Consider the following 24,512-nt stretch of genomic DNA (forward strand, 5'->3'; position numbering starts at 1 on the left):
TTCTCCAGATGTTTTCTGCCAGAGGCTCCAGGTGAGGCCATGCTCTCCAGCGGCAGTGTAGGGGATATTCTGCACATCTAGTCCTTTACAGATGGGCCCAAGGGCGACTGCATGAGCTATTTCCTGTTTAATTTGTTGAAAAGCTTGTTGTTGCACAAGGCCTCACTCAAAACAGTTCTTCTTTCTGGTTACTCTAAAAAGAGGGCACACAAGCTCACTATAACCTGGGATATGCTTCCTCCAGAATCCCACAAGGCCCAGGAAAGCTTGTGTGTCTTTCTTATTAGTCGGTTGAGACATAGTCGCTATTTTGTTCACAACATCCAGAGGCACATGCCGATGCCCATCTTGCCATTTTATGCCCAAAAACTGAATCTCTTGTGCAGGTCCCTTTGCTTTGTTTCTTTTTACAGCAAAATCAGCTGTTAGGAGAATCTGAATTATTCTTTTCCCTTTCTCAAACACTTCTTCTGCCTTGTTGCCCCATACAATTATGTCATCAATGTACTGTAAATGTTCGGGGGCATCACCCATTTCCAGCACAGTTTTGATTACACCATGACAAATAGTAGGACTATGTTTCCACTGTTAGGGCAATCGATTCCAGGTATATTGGACACCTCTCCATGTGAAGGCAAAATGTGGCCTGCACTCTGCTGCAAACAGAATTGGGAAAATGCATTAGCGATGTCAGTCATAGCATACCACTTGGCTGCTTTTGACTCCAGTTCATACTGGAGCTCTAACATGTCTGGTACAGCAGCACTCAGTGGTGGTGACACTTCATTCAGGTCAAGATAGTCTACTGTTAACCTCCACCCTCCATCAGATTTTTTCAAAGGCCATATAGGACTATTAATTGGGGAATGAGTTTTGCTAATTACTCCTTGAGCCTCCAGTTGATGAATCAACTCACGGATGGGAGCCAGGGAATCTCGGTTCGTGCGATATTGCCTCCGGTGCACTGTCCTGGTAGCAATTGGTACCTGTTGCTCTTGAACTTGCAGCAATCCCACAACAAGAGGGTCTTCTGAGAGGCCAGGTAAACTGGAGAGTTGTTTAATTTTCTCTATATCTACAGTGACTATACCAAAAGCCCATCGAAACCCCTTGGGGTCTTTGAAGTACCCTCTCCTGAGATAATCTATGTCAAGAACACAAGGGGCCTCTGGACCAGTCACCATGGGTTGCTTTTCCCATTTGTCTCCTGTTAAGCTCACTTCAGCCTCTAAGACAGTTAACTGTTCACATCCCCCTGTCACTCCACAGATCCAGACAGAATCTGTACCTCTATACCTTGAAGGCATCAATGTACACTGTGCCCCTGTGTCTACTAAGGCTTTATACCTTTGTGGGTTTGAAGTGCCAGGCCATCGACCTCACATAGTGCAGTAGATTCAGTCATCCCTTTCCTCCTCCTGGCTGGAGGCAGGGACCCTCTATTTCTGTTCTTCCTCAGAGTATTTGCTATCTGGTCCTTGCAACTTTAGACCTGAAGTCTCCTCATTGGCATCCTAGGAAGTGGTTGCAGTTCTTCTATGTCTTGGAGATTGCTGATTGTGCTCTTTTGTTCTGGCAGCTATTATGCTGACAGCCCTCTTGGGTGGTCCTTTTCTAACAGCTGTCTTCCCTCTTAGTTCACGTAGACGCGCTTCCAGCTTAAAAGTGGGTTCACCGTCCCATTTCCTCATCTCCTCTCACAGTCATGGATAACCTGTGCAATAGTGTCAAAGGTTAAGTCCACCCCTCGATCACGAGCCCATTTATAGGTAGCATCTCTGCCTTGATGACCTGAGGTATCATGGGCCCATCAAGCTAAAAATAATTCCCCTTTATGTTGCCAATCCAAATCTATCTGAGAAAGCAGCCTTGTCAACTTGCTGGTTATGCAGATGTTCTTCCGTGGCCTGCTTTTTGGGTACGTGAGCATCTACATGGCGCACCTTCACAACTAGTTTCTTCATTCAAGCAGCAATGTCCTGCCATAGTGGAGCAGCACAGACAAATTTACCCTGTCGTTGCCAGTTGTTCTGTCTCCATTGCTGTAGCCATCCCCATAGAGCGTTTGCCACCATCCACGAATCAGTGGAGAGGTAGATCCTTGTCCATTTTTCCCGTTCAGCAATGTCTAAAGCCAACTGGATGGCTTTTACCTCTGTAAACTGACTGGATTCACCCTCTCCTTCTGCAGCTTCTGAAATTTTGCGTAGGGATCTCCATACAGCTGTCTTCCATCTCCAATGTCTTACCACAAGGCAGCAGGACCCATCAGTAAACAGGGCATACCGCTTCTCATCTTCTGGCAGTTCATCATACAATGGAGCCTCGTCAGCACGTGTCATCTTCTCTGGTGATATTTCACCATCTTCGCACTCCTGCCAGTTTGTGATCACCTCCAGAATCCCAGGGCGACTAGGTTTCCCTATGCTAGCTCGTTGTGTGATTAGTGCGATGCACTCACTCCACGTAGCATCAGTTGCATGATGCGTAAGGAATGCCTTCCCCTTGAACATCCAGCCCAGTGCTGGCAGTTGAGGTGCTAGGAATAGTTGTGTTTCTGTGCCAATCACTTCTGATGCAGCTTGAACTCCTTCATATGCTTCCAGTAGCTCCTTCTTGGTTGGCTCTGTATCCCCGACTCCAGAACCTGAGGGGTCGGCCTCGACCCTCCCCAGGTGCTCTCTGCCAAATACTCCAAGTAGGGCCATTCTCCCCAGCTGCAGTGTAGAGCACATTTTTTAACATCTGGTCCTGTCCGGACTGGCCCAACTGCCATTTCATGAATAATCTCCCATTTAATTTGTTCAAAACTTTGTTGCTGCTCAGTACCCCATTCAAAATCATTCTTCTTCCGTGTCACACGGTAGAGGGGGCTAACAATCATACTGGAATTTGGAATATGCATTCTCCAAAAACCCACAACACCTAAGAAAGTTTGTGTTTCCATTTTGTTAGTTGGTGGAGACATGGCTGTAATCTTCTTTATCACCTCTATTAAATATGACAAAGTCCATCCTGCCATTTTACTCTAAAAACTGGATCTCCTGTGAATGTCCTTTGACTTTACTGCGTTTAATGGCAAAGCCAGCCTTTAGAAGAATTTGAATTATTTTCTTTCCTTTATCAAGGACTTCCAATGCTGACTCACCCCACACCACAATATCATCAATGTATTGCAGATGTTCTGGGGCCTCACCCTCCTCCAGTGTGGCCTGGATCAATCCATGGCAAATGGTGGGGCTGTGTTTCCACCCCTGTGGCAGTCAATTCCAAGTATACTGCATCCCTCTCCAAGTGAAAGAAAACTGAGACCCGCACTCTTTTGCTAAACGGATTGAGAAGAATGCATTGGCAATATCAATGGTGGCATACCATTTGGCTGCCTTGGACTCTAATTCGTATTGGAGTACCAACATGTCTGACATAGCCGCCCTCAGCGGTGGCGTGACTTCATTCAGGGCACGACAGTCTACTGTCAGTCTCTACTCTCCAGTAGACTTTTGTACCGGCCATATAGGGCTGTGAGTGAGTTTTGCTGATCATCCCTTGGAGCTCCAAGTGGCGAATCTACTTATGAATGGGAATCAAAGAGTCTCTCTTGGTGCGGTGCTGATGGTGCACTGTTGTGGTTGCAATTGGTACCTGTTGCTCCTCAACCTTCAGCAACTCCACAACAGAAGGGTCCTCTGAAAGGCAGGGCATGCTGGATAATTGTTCAATCTCTTCTGCTTCCACTGCAGCCACACCCAAGGCCCGCCTGTATCCTCTTGGGTCCTTAAAATACCCTCTCTTAAGATAATCTATGCCTAAGATGCATGGAGCTTCAGGGCCTGTTGCAATGGGATGCTTGTGCCAATTTGTGCCAGTCAGACTCGCTTCAGCTTCTAATACAGATAGCTGTTGAGATCCTCCTGTCACTCCAGAAATACAAATGGATTCTGTCCTGTGGAGGAGTGGTTAAGGGAGAATGGACATGGACCCCAGGGTATAATGTTAGGCCCGACGGGGCAAGGCAATCTGAGTTCTAGTTATATGAATTTAATGCACAATCAAGACCAGAGTCAGAACCATGGTTAAAACACTTGCTGTCATGTAGTCAGTGCAGACAGCAGGCCGCTTTCTGCTCCTTCAAGGTCGGGCTGTTTTCAGCTAACGAGCTAACAGCCCAAGGTGGAAAACAACTTCGGAGAAAAACAAGATGGGAAAATGTGAGGGAGCTTGCTTATTGCAGAAACCGCAAGTAGGATGAACATAAGAATGTAATCTATTAGCTGCTGTTGCCGAGCTAGCTTTGAAGCTGCTGTGTATATAAGTTAGAGCCTGCTCTCAATAAAGAAGAAGATTTCTGCTATCACTCACATTGAGTAGGACCGATTTTTTCCCACCCAGCTGAGATTCGGACCCTGGGTTGATCGCCGCATGAAGTAGGCTTGGAGCTGGTTGTTCAGGCTTCGAGCCTGGGTTTTTCAGGCTTTGAGCCTGGGTGTTTCAGGCTTTGAGCCTGGGTGTTTCAGACTTAGAGTCTGGTTTCAGACTTAGAGTCTGGTTTCAGGCTTTGAGCCTGGGTTTTTCAGGCTTCGAGCCTGGGTTTCAGGCTTCGAGCCTGGGTTTTTCAGACTTAGAGTCTGGTTTCAGGCTTTGAGCCTGGGTTTCAGGCTTCGAGCCTGGGTTTCTCAGGCTTCGAGCCTGGGTTTCAGGCTTCGAGCCTGGGTTTTTCAGGCCAAGAGCCGAAAACTTCGCGGCACTGTCCCTTTAAAATTTGATGGCATCAGAGTACATTGTGCACCGGTGTCCACTAAAGCCTTGTATTCTTGTGGATCTGATGTGCCAGGCCAACGAGTCCACAAAGTCCAATAAACCTGATTATCCTTTTCCTCCATCTGGCTGGAGACAGGGCCCCTCTAATACTGGTCATCACAGTCATCATTTACTGTTTCCCAGGAAACACCAGAGGTCCCCTCGGGGGAATCAAAATTGAAATCAACCCTCCTATCTTGTCTAGGGGGTTGCTCACTGGAAACTGGAGCGGCATTCCTCCAAGGAGAGTTGCTTCTTTTAACACTTCCTTTCTGCAACCTGTGATTTAGGAGTGGGTGATCTTGGAGTAGATGGGGTAGGTGGCCTATCCCACTTGCTCATATTCTCTCCTTGGTCTTGTGGATGGGACTGTGAAACATCTTGGGGTGTATACTCCTTACGTTCCTGCTCTTGAGCACGGGGACACTTATTCTTAACAGCTGGAGTACTGACAGAGGGAGAGCAAGACGCGAATTGGTCAATCTTCCATGACATTTTTTCTACAGCTGAAACAACAGCCTGTAGGGGACAAGACACATTTTCTTCATATTGCCGAAGTTGAGCAACTAGTTGTTCCACCGTTTGCCTCTCATCTTCTTTCCAGGAGACAACTGCCAATGAACTGGCAAAGTTTGGTGGTGCACTTCGTAGAAACTTTCGCCACATAACTCGTGTGTATTGAACTTCATCTGGGTCTGTGGGCATATAGTCATTAAAAATAATCTCCAGCACAGCTAACTCCCTCAAATATTGAATGCCTTTCTCCATGGTGGTCCACTTTCTTGGGGGGCTTGTAATATCTTCCTTGAAGGGGTATCTTTCCTTCACACCCAAAAGAAGTCATCTCCAGAGGCTGAGGGTTTGTGACGGTCTTGCCATGGCCTTATCAATGCCCCCGTCCCGGGCCAGGGAGCCCAATTGCCTGACTTCCTTGTCCTTTAAGTCCAAACTGTGGGCTCCATTTTGCCAGCATCGGAGAATTTAGGTGATAATGTGCTCACCTGGGCGACGATTCCTGTACTCTTTCCACAGGACCGACTGATTGTCTCTGGCTCCAACTCTTCTTCCATCTGTGATATCCCTTCTTCATTTTAACCTTAGTGCTGCGAAGTTTTTTTTGTGTATTTCTTTTTCTGTACAGGAGGAACTGATACTGGCACAAATTGATACTCTGATTCAACAGCAATTGTATCAGTTCTCTTTAGTTTGAGTGGCCACAGTAGTAATAGCAACAGTTTGGGTTTGAGCATCGACATTTGTAGCAGTAGCAGTTTGAGTTTGAGTGGACACAGCAACAATATCCACCGTCTGGGTATGAGTGTCCACAGTGGTAACAGCAACAGTTTCAGCAGTCTGGGTATGAGTGTTCACAGTTGCAACAGGGATATCCACTGCTGGAGTCGGAACAGCAACTGGTTCTGGCACAGATGAATTAGGAATGGGTTTGTGTGTTTTCCAAATATTTACAGGTAGAAAGATCCTTGGACAGCTGCCCATATTCTGTATGTCTGTCCTCACAGTTCTCAAAAAAATTTTTACAATCTAAGCTGAGGTGAAAACAAGGGAAAATCATGCAAACATGGTAATTAGAACATTCCAAGTATTATTGTTAGAATCCATTAGAAGCACCTTGAAGAAATGAGGGTAAGTGACACAGTGGGAGGAATTAAACATGTCAGTTTTTCTCATAAATTGAAGTTCTAGGAGAAAATGTGGAAGAGATAAAAAAGCCATGTACACATTCCAACCCAACTTAATAACCCATGACAAAATCATATCATAAGCCAATCCCATCCAGTGCAGTAGCATGAGAATTTTCATACATTTTCCACAGAAGAGAAACACTATCACAGGACATAAATGATGCAGATAAGAGGAGTGGTAATACTATCCTATAAGCATATCAAGCAACATTGTGCTCAGCAATCAGTTAGTGTCAGGAGTGTACACAAGGAGTTTGTTTAAACCCATTTCATTTCTATTCACTTCCAGACAGAATGCGGAGGGGATCAGAGAGGGAGAAAAAAAGTATAAGAGCCCGCGTAACTTGAAATAAGAACAATTTACTAGGGAAAACTGAAGACGAAGTACTACGACAAACACAAGGGTATATTACAAAGAAAACTGGTGAGTGATACAGTTGCTCACCACCCGGGACCCGACCTAAGCAACCGCTCCAGACCGGCGACCGAGAGCCCCTGACCCCGGAAGAGAACTTCTTCAGGCAAGCCTCCACCTATATACCGGGCCTGACGTTAGGATGGTATCGAATGCCTGCTGGAAATCCTGGGTTAGCTGTTCAGACTGTACCCTTTCCTCTTTCCTCGCAAGAATTAACTCTATCCTGGCTAAAACTTGGACAGTCTATCAGTCAACACTGTTCCACCTTTGCAGCTGCTTTCCTGTGGGAGCTATCTTCAATCCCGTGCACTTGGTCTACTCAGTTCCCATTGAAAATACAGACTGCCGGTCGAAGTTGCTCCACTGCCTCTGGGAGCTACAAGAAAGCAGGTATGCACTCTCTATCTACAGTGGTACATAGGTCTCGGTCTAGCCTATCAGCCAACACTGTGGACCTTTTGCAACTACTTTCCTGTGGGAGATATCTCCAATCCCATGCACTTGGCCTTCTAAACTCCCATTGGACATACAGACGGCCGGTAGAAGTTACGCCACTGCTTCTGGGAGCTACAAAATAGCAGGTACGCAGATCCCACCTTCTATGATAGGTAGGTCTCCATGTAACCTATGAGCTGTCACTGTGCCACCTTTGCACTTGCTTTTTTGTGGGAATTATTTTGAGTCCCATGCACTTGGTCTGTTCACCTCACATTTAAAATACAGGCTGCCGGTAGAAGTTATGCCACTGCCTCCGTTAGCAACAAGAAAGTAGGTACGCAGAGCCCATCTACAGTGGTACGTAGGTCCCCGTATAGCCTATCAGCGAGCACTGTTCCACCTTTGCAGTCAATTTCCTGTGGGAGCTATCTGCAATCCCGCGCACTTAGTCTACTCAGCTCCCTTTGAAAATACAGGCTGTCGGTAGAATTTATGCCACTGTGTCTGGGAAGTAAAACAAAGTAGGTACGCAGACCTCACTTACAGTGCTCTGTTGATCCCCATGTAGCCTATCAGTCAGCACTGTGCTATTTTTGCTACTGCTTTAGTGTTGGAACTATCTCCAATCCTGCGCACTTGCCCTGCTCAGGTCCCATTGAAAAAATACAGGATGCCTCTACAAGTTACACACTCCGTCTTGGAGCTACAAGAAAGCAGGTACGCAGATCCCACCTACAGTGGTACATAGGCCCCCATGTAGTCTATCAGCCAACACTATGCCACCTTATCAGCTGCTTTCCTGTGGGAACTATCTCCAGTCCCGCATACTTTGCTTGCTCAAATCCCATTAAAAAATACAGGCTGCCGGTAGAATTTACGCCACTGCCTCTGGGAGCTACAAAAAGCTGGTATTCAGACCCCACCTACAGGGGTACGTAAATCTTCCTGTAGCCTATCACCCAGCACTGTGCCACCTTTGCAGCTGCTTTCCTGGTTGAGGTATCTCTTTCTCATGCACTTGTTCTACTCAGCTCCCATTGAAAAAATACCAGATGTCGGTAAAAGTTGCGCCACTGCCTCTCGGAGCTACAAGAAAGCAGGTATGCACACTCTATCTACAGTGGTACGTTGGTCCCCGTGTAGCCTATCAACCTGCACTTTGCCATCTTTTTAGTTGGTTTCCTCTGGGAGCTATCTCCAATTCCATGCACTTGGCCTTCTCAGCTCCCTTTGAATATACAGGTTTCGGGTAAATAGAATCATAGAATTGTAGGGTTTTGAAGGGACCTTTAGAGATCATCTATTCAAATCCCCCTGCAGAAGCAGTTTCACCTAGATCAGGTCGCATAGGAAAAAGTCCAGGCGGGTTTTGAAGATCTCCAAGGAAGGAGAATCCACAATCCCCCCATGCAGCCTGTTCTACTGCTCCGTCACTCTCACGGTGAAATAGTTTTTTTCTTATGTTTAAATGGAACTTTTTATGTTCCATTTTCATCCCATTACCACTTGTGCTGTGACTGTCTACTATAGAAAAGCGGGGTGTCCCAACCTCCTGACACCCATGCTTTTGTTATTTATAAATGTTAGTAAGATCACCCCTCAATCTCCCCTTCTCCAGACTAAATAGCCCCAGTTCCTGCAGCCTCTCCTCGTATGAACGATGTTCCATACCCTTAATCATCTTGGTGGCCCTGCGCAGGACTCTCTCCAACACTTCCCTGTCCCTCTTGAGCTGAGGAGCCCAGAACTGGACACAGGACTCCAGATGAGGCCTCACCAGGGCACAGTAGAAGGGAAGAACCACCTCCCTCGACCTGCTGGCCACACTCTTCTTGATGCATCCCAGGATGCCATTGACCTTCTCATCCACAAGGGCACATTGCTGGCTCATATTTAGTTTATTATCAATCAGGACTCCCAGGTCTCTCTCTGCAGAGCTGCTCTTCAGCAGTTCGACCCCCAGCCTGTACTGGTGCATGGGGTTGTTCCTTCCCAGATGCAGGACTCTGCACTTGTCCTTGTTGAACCTCATGAGCTTTTTCTCTGCCCAACTCTCAAGCCGGTCGAGATCCTTCTGAATGGCAGCACAGCCTTCTGGGGAATCAGCCAGTCCTCCCAGTTTGGTGTCATCAACGAACATTCTGAGGGTACACTCTGTCCCCTCATCCAGGTCGTTGATGAAGATGTTGAACAAGACTGGCCCCAGAATCAATCCCTGTGGAACTCCACTGGCCACAGGCCTCCAACTCGACTCCGTGTCAGTGATCACCACCCTCTGGACTCTGTCATTCAGTCAGCTTTCGATGCACCTCACTGTCCACTCATCCAAGCCCCACTGCCTGAGCTTTCTGATGAGGATGTTGTGGGAGACAGTGTCAAAAGCCTTGCTGAAGTCAAGGTAGATGACATCTGCTGCTCTCCCCTCATCTAGCCAGTTGGTTATGCACTCATAGAAGGCTATCAGGTTAGTCAAACAGGATTTCCCCTTGGTGAAGCCATGTTGACTCCTCCTGAGAACCATCTTATCCTTCCTATGTTCATTGATAACATTCAGGATGAGTTGTTCCATCACTTTTCCAGGGATGGAAGTGAGGCTGACCGGCCTGAAGTTTCCTGGGTTGTCCTTCCTGCCCTTTTTGAAGCCTACAGTGACATTGGTCTTTCTCCAGTCCTCAGGCACCTCACTTGTCCTCCATGATTGTTCAAAAATGATGGAGAGAGGCTTAGCAATCATATCAGCCAGCTCTCTCAGCACTCTAGGATGCATCCCATGAGAACCCATTGACTTATGAGTCTTAAGCTTGGCCAACAAGTCTTTAACCTCTTCCTCTTCCACTCAGGGAAAGTCCTCTGCTTTCCTGGCCATCCTGTTATCCTTCCTGGACTGGGTTTCCCGATGGTCAGCCTTGACCGTAAAGACTGAAGCAAAGAAGACATCCAGTACTTCAGTCTTCTCTGCATCCTCAGACACCAAGGCATCCTCTGTGTTCAGCAGCGGGCCCACATTACCCCTCACCATCCTTCTGGTGCTGATGTACTTGAGAAAATGCCTTATTACTCTCTGTAACATCCCTGGCTAAATTAAATTCTAGAAGGGCTCTAGCCTTCCTAATTGCACCCCTGCATGCCTTGGCAATGTTCCTATACTCTTCCCAAGAAGCCAGCCCCTTTTTCCACCTCTCATAGATGGTTGCTTTCTGCCTGAATTGTCCCAGCAGATCCTTGCTCATCCATGGAGGCCTCCTACCTGCTTTTCCTCCTTTTCAGGCCAAGTGCACGGGATTGGCGATACCTCCCACAGGAAAGCAGCGGCAAAGCTGGCACAGTGCTGGCTTATAGAGTACACGGGGATCTATTTACCCTCTATCTGGGAAACACGGCAGGACAGGGAAGGCAATGATAAGTGCCCTACATCTGCACACTGGGCTTAGATACAGAAGGCTGACAACCCTGGGAAAGAGTCAAACCAGGAAGGAACCTCCTGCACTTGCCCAGGGGAACCTGTGTGTTTGAGTAATCCCCTGTGCTGCCTCTACACCAATGGACAGGAGTTACTGGATATGTGGGTTCAGATGCAAGACTCTGATCTCATTGCGGTCACAGACACGTGGTGGGACAACTGCCATGACTGGAGCACAGCCATGGAAGGTTATGTTTTATTCAGGTAAAAAAGACAAGGCATGGAGGTGGAGTTGCTCTCTGTGAGAGAGCAATTAATGTGTACTGAACTGTTCCTGGGTGGGATGAGGAGTGTTTATGGGTAAAAATTAATGGCCAGGGCAAGGCAGGTGATATTGTTGTAGGAGTCCACTACAGGCCACCTGATCAGGAGGAGGATGTGTATGAGGCCTTCTACGAACAGCTGGGAGTTGCCTCATGATCACAGTCCCTGGTCATCATTGGGGACTTCAACCAACCTGATATTTGTTGGGATAGCCACACAGCCAAGCACATGCAGTCCAGGAGGTTCCTACAGATTGTTGACGACAACCTCCTGTCTCAGATGATCGAGGAACCAACAAGGAGGGGGTGTGCTGCTGGACCTGGTACTGACGAATAGAGAGGGCCTGGTTGGGGATGTGAAGGTTGGAGGCAACCTCGGCTGCAGTGACCATGAGATGGTCGAGTTCAAGATCCTGTGTGGAAGGGGCAGAACACAAAGCGGCACCGTGACCCTGGATTTCAGGTGAGCCGACTTGGGCCTCTTCAAAGATCTACTTGCACAGATCTCATGGAATATGATTTTAGATGGTAGAAGTGCCAATGAGAGCTGGTAAATTTTCAAGCACCACTTCCTTTAAACTCAGGATCAGTGTGTCTCAATGTGCAAGAAAGGAGGAAAAGGAGGTAGGAGGCCTCCATGGATAAGCAAGGATCTGCTGGGACAACTCAGGCAGAAAGCAACCATCTGGGAGCTATCTCCAGTCCTGCACACTTGGCCTCCTGAAGTGGGTCTGGGAGGTTAGTGACTTTCCACAGCAGCTCTTGCAGTGCTGTGCCTACTGTTTATATCAATATTATGACTACTGCTTGCACAGCATCAGGACTGTCCCTCCAGCATTTCTTTCCTCCACCTTCACTAATAGCTGTGGATGAGCACAATCTTGGAAGGGACCACGGCAAGAACAACTGACCCACGCTGACCAAGGAGATATTCCATACCGTATGACGTCAGCTCAGTAATATAAATTGGGGGGAGAGGAGCAGGAAGGGGAGGCAAGATTCATTTCTGACCTTCCAAAAGCAACCGCTACGCGTACCGAAGCCCTGCTTCTTGGGAGGTGGCTGAACATCACTGATGATGGGAAGTAGAGAGTCACAACTTAATCTGCTTTTGCTTTGCTTCCCGCGAGCGCAGCTTTGCTGTTTCTTTATTAAACTGCTTTTATCTCAACCCACGAGACTCCTATCTTATTTTCTCCCCTTCCCTGGCTTGCTGTGAAGGTGGGGGATAGAGTGGTGTGGTGGGCACCTGGCATCCAGCCAGGGTAAAACTACCACAGTGGCAACGTGCTGGCTACTGTGCTGGTGCACTGGAGATAGCTCCCACAGGAAAATCAGCTGCAAAGGTGGCACAGTGCTAGCTAATAGACTACATGGGGATCTACTTACCACTGTAGGTGGAGTCTGCGCACCTGTTTTCTTGTAGCTCCCAGACGCATTGGTGTAACTTCTACCGGCAGCGTGTATTTTTTCAATGGGAGCTGAGCAGTCCAATGACGCGGGATTGGAGATAGCTCCCACAGGAAAACAAATGGAAAGGTGGCACATTGCTGGGTGTTAGGCTACACGAGGACCTATGAAACACTGTAGGTGAGGGCTGCGTACATGCTTTCTTTTAAATCCCAGACACAGTGGAATAACTTGCAACGGCAGTCTGTATTTTCATAGAGACCTAAGAGGGCCAAGTGCATGGAATTGGAGATAGCTCCAACAGGAAAGCAGCTACAAAGGTGTCACATTGCTGACTGATAGCCTACACAGGGACCTACGCACTACTGTAGGTGGTGCGAGTGTACCTACTTTCTTGTATCTCCCAGACGCACTGGAGTAACTTCTACAAGCAGCCTGTATTTTTTCAATTAGAACTGAGCAGCCTAAATACACGGGATATGATATAACTTCTACTGAAAAGCAACTGCAAAGGTGAAACAGTGCTTGCTGATAAGCTACACAGGGACCTATGTACTACTGTAGGAGGGGTCTTCGTATCTGCTTTCTTGTAGCTTTCAGAGACAGAGGCGTAACTTCCATCGACAGCCGCTATTTTTAATGGGAGCTGAGCAGGCGAAGCATGCAGTACTGCAGATAAGTCCCACAGGAAAGAAACTGCAATGGTGGCACATTGCTGGGTGATTGGCTACACGGGGACCTACGTACCACTGTAGGTGAGATCTGTGTATCTGTTTTCTTGTAGCTCCCAGACTATCTCGTGTAACATGTATGGGCACTCTGTATTTAAAAGGGATCTGATCAGGTCAAGTGCGCGGGATTGGAGATAGTTCCCAAAGTAAATCAGTTGCAAAAGTGGAACAGTGTAAGCTGACAGACTCCACAGGGACTTGCGTACCACTGTAGGTGGGGTCTGCATACATGCTTTCTTGTAGCTCCTAGACGCAGTGGCGTAACTCCTACCAGAAGGCTGTATTTTTTCAATGGGAGATGAGCAGGCCGAGTGTGCAGGATTGGAGATAGCTCCTGCAGGAAAGCAGCTGCAAAGGTAGAACAGGGCTAGTAGATAGACTACATGGGAACCTAGGAACCACTGAAGGTGGCGTCTGCGTACCTTCTTTCTTGTATTTTCCAGAGGCAGTAGTGTTACTTGTACCTGTAGCCTGTATTTTTTTATGGGATGTGAGCAGCCCATCTGCGTGTGATTAGAGATAGCTCAACCAGGAAATCAGCCTCCAAGGTGGCACAGTGCTGGCTGATAGGATACATGGGGACCTACGTACCACTGTAGGTGGTCTCTGCGTACCTGCTTTCTTGAAGATCCCAGACGCAGTGACGTAACTTCTACCAGCAGCTTGTATTTTCAATGGGAACTGAGTAGGCCAAGTACGTGGGACTGGAGATAGAACTTATAGAAAAGCAGCTGCAAAGGTGGCACAGTGCTGGCTGATAGGCTACATGGAGACCTACGTACCACTGTAGGTGGGGTTTTCGTATTTGCTTTCTTGTAGCTCCCAGGAACACTGGCTTGACTTTTTCTGTCAGTCTGTATTTTCAATGGGATCTGAGCAGACCAAGTGCGCGGGATTGGAGATAACTCCCACAGGAAAGCCGAGACAGACGTAGAACAGTGCTGGCTGATAGTCTACATATGGACCTAGGTACCACTATAGGTGGCGTCTGCGTACCTGGTTTCTTGTAGCTCCCAGACACAGTGGTGTAACTTCCACTGGCAGCCTGTATTTCTTCAATGGGAGCTGAGCAGGCCAAGTGTGCGGGATTGGAGATAGTTCCCACAGGAAAGCATCTGCAAAGGTTACACAGTGCTGGCTGATAGGCTACATATGGACCTAGGTACCACTATAGGTGGCGTCTGCGTACCGTCTTTCTCGTAGCTTTCAGACGCAGTGGCGGAACTTCTACCGGCAGTCTGTATTTTTTCAATGGGTGCTGAGCAGGCCAAGCACACAGGATTGGAGATAACTCCTAAAAAAAAGAAGCTGCAAAGTAGCACAGTGCTGGCTTATAGGCTACACGTGGACAAACGTTCCACTATATTTGGGGTCTGTATACCATTTTTCTTGTAGCTCCCAAACGCAGTGGCGTAAATTCTAACAGCAATCTAGGTTTTCAATGAGATTTGAGCAGGCCAAGGGCGCAGGCTTGGAGATAGCTTCCACGAGAAAGCAGCTGCAAAGGTGTCAGAGTGCTGTCTGATAGTTTATACGGGGACCTTTGTACTATTGTAGGTAGTATATGCGTACCTGCTTTCTTGTAGCTCCTAGACACACTGGAGTAGCTGTACCGGTAGCCTGTACCTTTACTTGTAGCTGAGCAGGTCAAGTGCACGGGACTGGAGATAGATCCCACAGGAAAAAAACTGAAAAGGGAGAACAGTGCTGCGTGATAGGCTACCCAGGGAATTAAATACCAGTGTGGGTGTGGTCTGCACACCTGCTTTCCTGTAGCTCCCAGACTCAGTGGGGTAACTTCTACTGGCAGTCTGTATTTTTTCAATGGGAGCTGAGACAGCGGGGGATTGTAGATAGCTCCCATAGGAAAGCAGTTGTAAAGGTGGCTGTACTGGGTCTGGGATGGTAGTGATTTTTCACAGCAGCTATTACAGTGCTTTTCCTACTGTTGATATCAATATTATGAGTACTGATCGCACAGCATCAGGGCTGTCCGTCCAGCATTCCTTCCCCCACCTTCACCAATAGCTGTGGGTGAGCACAATCTTGGGAGGGACCACGGCAAGACCAGGTACCCAGGCTGACCAAGGAGATTTTTCATACCATATGACGTCAGCTCAGTAAAAAAAAATGGGGGACAGGAGCAGGAAGGGGAGGCAAGATTCATTTCTTTCTTCATGCCTTTCAAAAGCAACTGCTACGTGTACCGAAGCCCTGCTTCTCGGGAGGTGGCCGGACATCGCTGCAGATGTGAAGTAGAGATTAAAAACTTTATCTGCTTTTGCTTTGCTTCCCGCGAGCGCGGCTTTGCTGTTTATTGAACTGCTTTTATCTCAACCCACGAGACTCCCATCTTGTTATCTTCCCTTCTCTGGCTAGCTGGGGAGGTGGGGGATAGAGCGGTGTGGTGGGCACCTGGCATCCAGCCAGGGTCAAACTACCTCAGCCTTTTTGGCGCTCAACGTGGGGCGAGATAATAACAGTTTTACATTAAATGCATTGTAATTATAGTAAGCCATGTTTGGGAACATGATGCTACAAACGTTGACTCTGTGCTGCGCTCTAACCTTGATAGCTTTGCTAAGCTGGCTGTATGATTTTGTGAAAAGGATGAAAGGGCCTGGCAACATGATGGCCCAAATAATAATAGCAAGTCTCGTTATATTACTGATGGATTTACTGAGCTATCTTGCGGAGGTCGTGGGAAAAAGCACCTCTTTCCCTTCAGCTCAGAATGATGTAGACAATTTTGTTATACAGACTTCCCAGGTCCTTAGTCACCCTTATATGAAAGTTTTAATATTACTAATTAATAGGGCTGGTATATTACATTTTTTGTGGAATCTGGACTCATCTGGGTATCAGAGAGGACAAATTTGGGATTGAAAGATGTTAAAATGCCTCCTGAATGTCCCTGAGTGACAGGGTGTGTGGATGAATTTGGGCAAATTCCTAGAACGGTTATCACCTCCTGCAACCTGGGATTTTACATCTGAGTAGATAAAAAACCCTGCTTTACTGGAACGCCACCTGATAGAAGGGTGTCTTGCCCACCCCAATGAGGCCCATGAGGTTTAGGCACTATACTGGAGCCTAGCCTCTGCCTACCAAGCCGCACTCTAGTCCTCTCAGAGAACTATGGTTGAAGTGGAAACTCAAACTATATGTGAGAAAACCATGGTTGAGTCAGTTGCAGTCCAGTCCTCTCAGAGAACTATGGCCGAGGTGGAATTTAAACCTCTGTCTGAGACAACCATGGTTGAGTCAGGGAATCAAACAACAACCACAGTGGTTGCCCCAGTAGTGAAAAAGAAAAAGTGGACAAGGAGATCAAGTCCATATCATCGATTAGTAAGGGCAGAAGAGGAGAAAGAGGAAAGGTTAGAAGAAGAAGCTGGCCCTTCAGTAATGAGATCAGGAGAAGGAGTGAAAGAAATCAAAAAGGAAATGGAAACTACTCGGTCCCAAACCTCATCAGAACCTCGAGATATGCCAAAACATTATGTTGAGGAATCCGAAAACACGAAAAACTTATCTACACAGGAATGCAGATCAGCAGGCACTTCTGTATTATGCAGTGCTGGGAAAACATGGGGGATAGGTCCTCCATATGTTCTTCGTTGTTATAAACCATTTTCAGGGTTTTTATATGGCTCAAACAAAACAATCACATTTGCCAAAACAAGCATGCATAAAATGTCCATCTATCAATTTAGCCCTTCACCTTGATTGGTTCCCAACAAACAGAAACTTTCCAAAATCACAGTGATTGCTCAAAAAAGATATCAGTCCCTTTGTTTTAGTAACAACTAAGGGAACAGCCAAGGCAACCTAATGAATATATTTACCAGGGTCTTGTAGTTAAGGTAACAGCAAAGGTATCCTAACAAATACATTCATAGGTTCTCATTGCTAAGGAAACACGTCCCTATCAAGTGTGGTAACTCTTGCAGTTTGATCCTTATGTGATTCAAATGAATACTTACTTAATCAATAGGTGTTAGGTTTTTTGCAAGTGCTTAACTAATTCACTGAACTATTACTAGCTGGTTAACAAGTGCTTAACCAGTGCTTGACTACTTATTGTGATGATAAGTTGTTAACTAAAATAATTTTGTATCTGCAACATTTCCCCCCTTTGAAAGTATTGACAATCACATTCCAATACTTTCACTCTTGTATTTCTGCTGTCTCCATAACAAAACCATGATTGTCATATGGTGGTGGATCACCTCTTAACCGATCATTGTCTCTTGACAATGCTGTCAAAATTCTGTTGCTTCATCGTGTACTTTGTATTATTTATCATTTGATGCAACAATATGCCAAAAAGATTGCCAGAAACATTATAATCAATAGCAGAAATGTTTCAATTTAAGGTCCAGGCCCAGTCTCTAAAAACTTTATCTATCCAGGCTGTTTCTTACCTAATTTCCTGATATTGGAATTACCTGTTCCGAGTCTATTTCTGTTTGGACTAGAGTCTGGGCCTTAACATTCAATACGGATTGATTTGACCCTCCAATTTTTATCCATGTTTCCACCACAATAGACTGAAAAACCACCAAAAACAAAAACATAGCCATGTTTCAGAGTTAACTTCAATATCTCAAGATCTCCTACAACTCTCCCACTTCCATGGGCTTGATGGTGTCTTCTTCACTTGAGTGTAGTGGATCCAGACATCTGACTTGACAATCTTGATTGCAGTGAAGGTGGTCAGCAATACCTGGTATGGTCCCTTCCACCTTCCTTGCAGACGTTTTTCAGTCCAGGTCTTTAAGTAGACATAATCTCCAGGCAAGATGTTGTGTACCGGATTTTTCCAAAGTCAGAGATCGATTCCACACTACTGCACTTTGAAGACTGTTCAGAGGTTTTTTTTTCCAAGAGGAAGCAAATAGTTATACACATCTTGTTTTCCCATCACATACATCTTTGGATTTGGTTCAGGAACCTCAAACATAATTACTGACATTCCACTTCGAGGTTTCACTCTTATTTTGTAGCAATGAAAGTGGAAGTGCCTTTTTAGGGTCTGATTCATTCTTTCCACTTTTCCACTTGATTGCAGTCTCCATGGAGCATCTAAATCCCAGGAAATTCCTAGGACTTTGCTTACCTCTTGTACCACATTGACCATGAAATGTGGTCCTCTGAAGATATTCCAAATGGAACTCCAAATCTTGGAATAATTTATTGCAGGAGACATTTAACTGTTTCCTTAGCCTGATTGGTGCGACAGGGAAAGGCTTCTGGCCATCCTGAAAAGGTGTCAACCCCAGCCAATACATATTTATATCCATTGCATTTAGGTAATTCTGTAAAATCAATTTGTCAATCATCTCCTGGTTCCACTCCAGGGTTTTTTTCTGTGCCCATCTGTACCGTTTTTGTACTATTGGATTGTTCTTTAAACAAATTTCACATTCCGTCGTTACTGATTTGGCCATTGCCAACATTTGTATTGATATTACACTTCTTTTCAGAACCTAAGTCATAGCTTCTGAACCCCTGACACTCCCTATGCTTTGTTTGAAAAAATCTCTCTCATGATTAAGAGAGGCAATACTACCTGACCTGTTCTTGTCGTCCACCACCTTCTGAATTTTTCTCTGCATTTAGTAACTTAGCCAATTTCTCATCCTCCCCTGAATATTTTGGTGACTCCTTAGGAAGCGCTACTGTTCTGGTGGGGATGGTTGACATTTGTGAGACTGGGTGTTGTGCTATTTTCCTAGCAGTCTGATCTGCTAATCTGTTTCCATCAATTATCTTTGAGTTCCCTGTCTGATGTGCTTTACAGTGCATGATTGCCACTTGAACTGGTTCCTGCACTGCCGCTAGCAGTTGCAAGATTTCCTTTTGATGTCTAATCCCTGGGAGGACAGTAGTCCTCTTTCTTTCTACAGGGTGCCATGGATATGGACTACTCCAAAAGCATATTTTGAATCAGTCCAAATATTAGCTCGTTTTCCTTTACTTAAAGCATGTGTCAATGCAATCAGTTCTGCCTTCCGTGTAACGCATTTGCTTCTATTTACTTGTTTTAGGTTGTTACCGCATATCCCGCTTGGCGAGTTCCATTCACGATGAACCTGCTGCCATCTGTGAACAGTTCCCATTCAGGGTTTTCAAGAGGATCATCCTTCAGGTCCTCTCTGCTGGAATATGTATGTTCAATGGTTGCAACACAGTCGTGTTCCAGTTGTTGCTCTACTTGTGAAGTACTCAGAAACACTGCAGGATTTAGAAGGTTACTTGTTTTCAACACTACAAAATCCTGCTCAGTGAGAATAACCTGGTATTTCATCATTCAGGTTGGGGATAACCAATGTCCCCCCTTTTGCTCCAAGACTGTGGTTAATATATGTGGGACATAGACTGTAATAGTCCTTCCCAAGGTCAGCTTTCTTGCTTCTTGGATCAGTGTGACAGTTGCAGCTACTACTCGCAGGCAAGAAGACCATCCCCTTCTCACCAGGTCCAGTTGTTTGGAAAAATATCCCACCGGTCTCTTCCAGCTTCCTAGTTTCTGTGTCAGAAGTTGTAGAGCCAAATGCTGTTGTTCATGGACAAATAACTGAAAGTCTTCGGTAAAATCTGGCAAGCCTATGGTTAACCATCCCGTCATTCTCAAAAATGCCCGCAACTCATGCACAGTATGTGGTTCCGGAATAGCACAAATCTCTTCCTTTCCATTTGTCCCCAGCCTCCGTTCTCCTTTTGAAATTTCGAGGCCCAAATATATCACTGTTTGGCTACTATTTGAGCTTTTTCTTTTGATACCTTGTACCTGTTTAATCCCAAAAAGTTTAAAAGTTCAATGGTTACCTGTATGTAATTAGGATGTCATCCACATCTTGGAGAAGCAAATGCTCTGGTGTTGGTGTCACTGTCTTTTCATTAGTCCAAAGTTCCAGTTCTTTTGCGAGTTTTCTTACAAAGATAGTCGGACTGTTCTTGAATCCTTGGGGTAGCCGTGTCCATCTTAACTGTACCTTGCGTCCTGTTTGGGGGCTTTCCCACTCAAAAGCAAATAGTTTACGACTTTATTTTTCCAAAGGGATACCAGAGAAAGCATCTTTTAAATCAAGCACTGTAAACAACTCATAATTTTCTCTCAGAGCTGTGAGAAAAGTACATGGATTTGCTACAACTGGATGAATATCTTTCACAATCTGATTTATGGCTCTTAAATGCTGACCTAATCTATAGTCTCCATTCAGTTTTTGTACTGGAAAAATAGGTATATTATACTCTGACTCGCATTCTTCTAGAATTTGATATTTCAGAAATTTTTGAATTAGTACTTTCAATCATTGTTTTGCCTCAGGTTTTATTGGGTATTGTCTCATTCTGACTGATTTACTTTTCCTTTTTTTTTTCAGTTTTTACTGGTTGTGTCAATTTTGATTTTCCTGGAATCTCAGTTTCCCACACTATTGAGATCACTGCATTCTCCACTTCTGGAGGTAATTCTAGCACCTTTGATTTTTCTTTTATCATCTACATTTTTCCTGTCTTTGATTCAGGTATTTTAGTAACAAGTCGCCGTTTTCAAAGACAATTTGTGCATTTAATTTAGACAACAAATCCCTCCCCATCAGGGGTATGGGTCATTCTGAAATATGGGACATACAGAAATTAATATGTAATAACTTTATTGTAAATTTAAAAGTTGCAAAAATGTCCGATTTTACTCTTTCCCTGTGGCTCCCACAATATTTGCAGTTTTAGTTCGTATTGCTCCTCTACATGTATTTAAAACTGAATACATTACTCCCATGTTTATATTGGATTCTATTCTCTGGTTGTGTTTTTTTTTGTTTTGTTTTTTTTTTTCTCACATTATCTGGGTGCATCAGTCAGTTTATATTTTTTTCAGTGAATAAAATAAGAAGCTGAGAAAGCTATTTTCATGTGTACTGGTTCACTCTGTCTAACCCCTTGCCTTAATGGGGCAATTATATGCTGTTTGACTTTAGATTTTATGGGGATCTTTAAGGTGGTTACTACTATCTGGACAGGGCTGGGAGTCCTCCCTTGAACCAGCACTCCAGGATGTATCCTTGTCAGGTGTCTGGGTCCCTGTTCAGGTTCATGTTGGGGAGCGGGTAAGTGAGAGAGGGTTTTTTATATAGGAACAGCTCTCCCTGCTTAAGGTTCAAATGTTTAAGACACATTTTTACTGCAGTGCATGGGGAGCAACGGTTTTGAACCTTTTGTTTTTCTACTTTGAGTGATATTACGTGATTTGTTCATTCAGATTCTTTCTGCCATTCAGATTTTTCTCTTAAATAAAATTACAGATATACATATAGGACGTTATCTTACTTTTCCTCGCTCTTATAAAACAACATTATTGCAAGATAGCATTGTAACTTAGTATTCCATTCAGAGGCCACAATTCCTCATCATCCAGAGCATACATTGGCCACGTATGACTGCAATATTCAATAAGCTGCTTTTTACACAAATTATTATGTATTTCTCTCCAGTGAGCCAAAACGTAGCCCAAAGGATAGGTTTTTGGCACAGGGCCCTTATTGTTAGAATTTCCTCCCCAAAACAGGTTTGACCACTTAGATGTCATAGCCAAAAATTATAGTGTCCTTCAAACACAGAGACTTAAAGGCACAGTTCAATATTTGTACCCATGATTACAGTACACTTAAGTTGATCTTTACAAAAATCACCCTTAAATTCCTTCCATTGTGCTACCAGACACCCAAGAGGTGAATTCTCATGAACTTTTTTTGCCATTTCAAAATCCTTTTAGTTACAAATACTTTCTCAACAATCATTTCGTTCTTTCGCTTCGCTTCTCTCCGGCTGCACCCCTCGCAGGATCACAGAACCGCGTCTCAAAACTCCGCACTCGCTTCATGCACAATTGCACGTCTCAATCACACACACATAGACATCTCACAATACAATATACAATAATATGCATATATATACAGAAAGCAATGTACAAATCAATGTACAAACAAAAACCAAGAGATACCTTACCATATACTTATGTGGGCCCACTTATAACAATTACTAATACCAATACCAATACCAATGTCAGCTATGCAATCACTTCGTCCAACTGACGGGCTGCAATACCAATGCCAACCCTGCAATTGCTTTAGTGTTTGCCTTATGGGCGGCGCCCAGGCTCCCAATACCAACACGAGGATCCTCTAGCCCAAGCAAGCGGAACTTTCGCGATGGTCCTCCCAGAGAATTCCTCGGTGCCGGCTTGAGTTCGATCAGCATCCGATCCCGTCCAATCTCACTTGCAAGGTCCCAGCTGGGTCGCCAAAACTGTTGACGGATCCGCAATGGAGAAAAACTTATCTACACAGGAATGCAGATAAGCGGGCACTTTTTTATCATGCAGCGCTGGGAAAACACAGGGGATAGCTCCTCCATACATGCTTTGTTGTTACCATTTTCAGGGTTTTTATAAGGCTCAAACAAAAGAATCACATTTGCACACACAAGCATGCATAAAATGTCTATCTGTCAATTTATCCCTTCACCTTGATTGGTTCCCAACAAAAACAAAATTTCCAAACCACAGTGATTGGTCAAAAAGGATATCAGTCCCCTTGTTTTAGTAACAACTATGGTAACAGCCAAGATAACCTAATGAATACATTTACCAGGGTCTTGAAATTAAGGTAACAGCTATGGTAATGTAACAAATACATTTACCAGGGTCTTATAGTTAAGGTAACAACTAAGGTAACCTAACAAATACATTTACCAGGGTCTCCTGGCTAAGGTAACAGGTCCCTATCAGGTGTGTTATGTAACTCTTCCAGTTTGATCCTTATGTGATTCAAATGAATACTTACTTAATCAATAGATGTTTATTTGCAAGTGCTTAGCTAATTGACTGAACTATTACTAGGTGGTTAACAAGTGCTTAACCAGTGCTTGACTACTTATTGTGATGATAGGTTGTTAACTAAAATAATTGTGTATCTTTATCAATTACAACCAGGTGAGCGGATTGGTGCCTGGCTGCTCAGATGTTGGAATAATGGGACTGACAGTCAGCAATTGGAAGGTAGAGAAGCCCAAAAGCAGAGATATCTTGCTAGGGACCAGGGAATTGAAAGAGACATTGGAAAGAAGACCTCAATTTACAGTCTCTGGAAACGGCTCCTCTCAAGTGTCAGGGAATGATATCCATTCAAGGAAGATCTTGTAAATGCACGAGGAAAGTGGACTATAGCTGATGAAGGCATCCAATATCTAAGGGAATAAGCTGTGCTAGAAGTCATCTATGGTGATCTAGATAATGCTGAGGCATCCACAGATCCAGACGATGTCCAGTGTACACGGGCCATATTGAGAAAAGTGATTCAGAGTGCCCCAGCTACGTATTCGAATATCTTGGCAATGGTGTATCACCCAGACATGGATATATCAACAGTGGAGAGAATATCTTCTTGGTTACAAAACTATGAAGAGAGCCTCTGCACCTCCTCACCAATGTGAGATGATGGCCTGACTGTCAGAACTGCCCCTAAAATTCCGTCATCCACTGCCCCGAACAGGGGAAAAGAAAGTCCTAGATGCAGGAGTACACCACAAATTGAACCCTTGCTCTTTTTGCGTGACCAAGGAGAGGATATGACGAAATGGGATGGTAAACTCACTTTTAAGCTGGAAGCACGTCTACGTGAACTAAGAAAGAAGACAGCTGTTAGAAAAGGACCACCCAAGAGGGCTGTCAGCATAATAGCTGCCAGAACAAAAGAGGACAATCAGCAATCTCCAATACATAGAACTGCAACCACTTCCTTCAATGCCAATGAGGAGACTTCAGGTCTAAAATTGCAAGGATCAGATAGCAAATACTCTGAGGAAGAACAGAAATAGAGGGTCCCTGCCTCCAGCCAGGAGGAGGAAAGGGATGACTGAATCTACTGGACTATGTGGGGTCGATGGCCTGGCACTTCAAACCCACAAAGGTATAAAGCCTTAGTAGACACAGGGCCACAGTGTACATTGATGCCATCAACGTATAGAGGAACAGATTCTGTCTGGATCTCTGGAGTGACAGGGGTATGTGAAGAGTTACCTGTATTAGAGGCTGAAGTGAGCTTAACAGGGGACAAATGGGAAAAACATCCCATTGTGACTGGTCCAGAGGCCCTTTATATTCTTGGCATAGATTACCTCAGGAGAGGGTACTTCAAAGACCCCAAGGGGTTTCGATGGGCTTTTGGTATAGCTACTGTAGATATAGAGAAAATCAAACTCTCCAGTTTACCTGGCCTCTCAGAA

This window comes from Colius striatus, chromosome W (assembly GCF_028858725.1).
Source record: "Colius striatus isolate bColStr4 chromosome W, bColStr4.1.hap1, whole genome shotgun sequence".
In the NCBI taxonomy this organism is placed as follows: domain Eukaryota; kingdom Metazoa; phylum Chordata; class Aves; order Coliiformes; family Coliidae; genus Colius; species Colius striatus.